This window comes from Anopheles aquasalis, chromosome 2 (assembly GCF_943734665.1).
Source record: "Anopheles aquasalis chromosome 2, idAnoAquaMG_Q_19, whole genome shotgun sequence".
In the NCBI taxonomy this organism is placed as follows: Eukaryota; Metazoa; Arthropoda; class Insecta; order Diptera; family Culicidae; genus Anopheles; species Anopheles aquasalis.
In genome coordinates, this window is record NC_064877.1 from 815,001 (window position 1) to 817,500 (window position 2,500).

Genomic DNA, 2,500 nt, shown 5'->3' on the forward strand with positions numbered 1-2,500 from the left:
CAAATCCGAGTCAACATTTCTCATGTATACTAACTGCAAACTATATGACCTTAAATAGCGATAAACTCTGCCACAAACACAATGGAACGTAATAGGGATAAAAAAGACGTAATGGAAATGACAAACCGCACAGCAGAGAGTCAGCAAATCTATGGAGCCTATTTATGATGTATACAGATATAGTTGCGCTGCTGCGATGCGGTTTGCCCCATCACTGCTAGAAGCTGAAGATGATCAAAAGTGACCAGATTGTTGATAATGATGGATTCAATCAAGGAAACTTTCGAAAATTACACTCGCTGGATGCTACATTGGATGTGGGAAAGTATGGCAGCAGCATGAAATCGAACTATAGAGTTTATGAATGAAAGCTAACCGCTATACCTGCATAAAACGGTGGTTGACCTACGAATGGATAGTTCTGTTATTGAGTAAACAAAAGATAGGAAGCACGATTGCAGGCGCAGAAACATAATGGTTACAACAAAAAAAGGAAACCCCATTCAAATGACCTACAAAAATGTACTACCTCTGATTGAAAAGCAAAAGTATAAAAGGAACAGTTCCAAAAAGGTGCGGGAATCGTAACTTACAGCTAGAGCTGCTACATGTTGCCGAAAGATGCGATAACACATTCATATTCCAAACACTGAAATGGCAAACGGTTCAAAGACGAGTGGAGGTTGATTGGAATGAGAGATGCACTGATAAAGTGATGAAAAGAAATTCTTTTGTATCGTGTTCGTTTCTAAAAGTACATTTGAGCCAAACCAAGTGGGACTATAAGTAGTGATGTGATGTGAGTTCTCGATCAGTTTCGTTTCATGTTTATCGGGCCATACCCCCGCCCCAAAAAAAAAAACGGTTCGTTTTCGTATCTCATTGTTTTGTTCACAGGCAGTGCCTCTAGATGTCCCTCTGCACGGTCATGGATAAAGAAAAACAATGGGTTTGCAGTGAGACGCTTCCCATTCGACTCGAAGATTGAGAAAGAGACTGAGATGTAGATGCGAAGATGTGATGGTTGCTAGAACTATTTGCACAACAAAAAACATGAAATTTGCCTATGATATTGCTTTCGAGAGCCTGTTGTACTTGGTGCCATGGTCTGTGTCTTTTTTCAAGCGAGTTTTTGCGAATGCTTTCGTGGGTGTTTACGAGTACCGAACTGCTATCAAGCTCAAAAGAAAACAAGATTCAAATCCTAGTAAAACTAGTTTCCGTCACTGTTCTTCTCCAACTTAATCCAAATTTGCCAAATCGCTATTGCTTATATCTTTCAAAAATCATTTTTTGCTTCATAATATTGTTAACCCGTGGCTTATTGTGTAACATTTCTCTTCCTCACGGCGTGATGTTATCACGGTAAATCGAAAAATTGTGATTTATTTGCTTTCTTCCTTGGTTTCAAACATGTGATACAGGCGGGCCACAGTTTTAGCGTGAGAGTGAATTATGGAACAACCACGCTGAAAGAATGAAGTGAAGATGTTTAACACGTCCGATTAACTAAATCTGGGAAACAGTCGGTCGGAAAATAGGAACAAAGGAATACCCTGAAAGGAGTGCAATGAATTGAATAAAACAAAGAAACAAGGAAGCTAACAGAGAAACCAATAACCTGTAAGTCGTAGGATGCTACTTACGCTGCAGCGTCATAGACCCAACGATGTCACATACAAACAATATAAAAAGTCGGGGACACACAGCAGGCTTCTCAATCAAATCCTTCATTGACTGTATTTTGTAATAGCCTTTTGACCCTTTATCCTGTCATTTCTTTTATGTTTATCAGAAACACAGTATTTTTATTGTGTTAATTTTTTACCTACACGATTTATTATGATTTTTTAAATTTCATTTCACCTTTCTTAAAATTGGTAATTTTTTGTTAAATGATTTTCGGCTGTGAATTCTGATTTATACCATTTTCTTTCGTGCTTTCTCTCGTTAACATTTGTTTTCTAGTAGATTCATTTCTCTGAACACAATTTACGTCTTTCCTCGTTTCTTTAAAACTTATGGAAGCCTTTGGGACCTTTCTATGCTTTTGAGAAAGTAGTGGAAACCAACACGCGAATACTTGAGTGCCAGCATGTGAGTGAAAACCACTGAGAAAAATGCGATTTAGCAACACAGCAATGATTGCGAATGACCTGGCACAAAACACAGGGTAAGAAGAAACAGTATGTGAAAGAGATTGATCCCGAAAAGATCGCGATTGCGGACCCGATTGCAGGAAGAAAATAATGAGAAGAAAAAAAAATAACGGAATATTATTGTGCGGTGTAAATGAGTTGCATAATTTTACTAAATAAAGCGGATCTACTATTTTTAAGTAAAGTACACATGCCAAGCTAAGCGACAAAAATGATCATTTTATCTGATTTAGTAATAAAAGCAACGATTCTTTATTGAACCTTCTCGGTTTAAAATTTCAGTTTTATTTGGAGATTCTCATGCATCGGATTTCTATTTACAAATGAGAAAAGAGGATGTC

General features: G+C 37.5%; 1 protein-coding gene across 3 annotated transcripts in view; it reads left to right on the forward strand.

Annotated features, from left to right (window-relative positions):
* The window catches only part of LOC126581235 (mothers against decapentaplegic homolog 4), a 6,653-nt gene extending 4,234 nt beyond the window's left edge, over window positions 1–2,419 (forward strand). For all 3 annotated transcript variants that reach the window (XR_007609147.1, XM_050244749.1, XM_050244750.1), the window contains one exon: window positions 1–2,419. This exon is cut by the window's left edge. The gene's annotated coding sequence lies outside the window, so the exon portion shown is untranslated.
* Window positions 2,420–2,500: the final 81 nt, after the last annotated feature.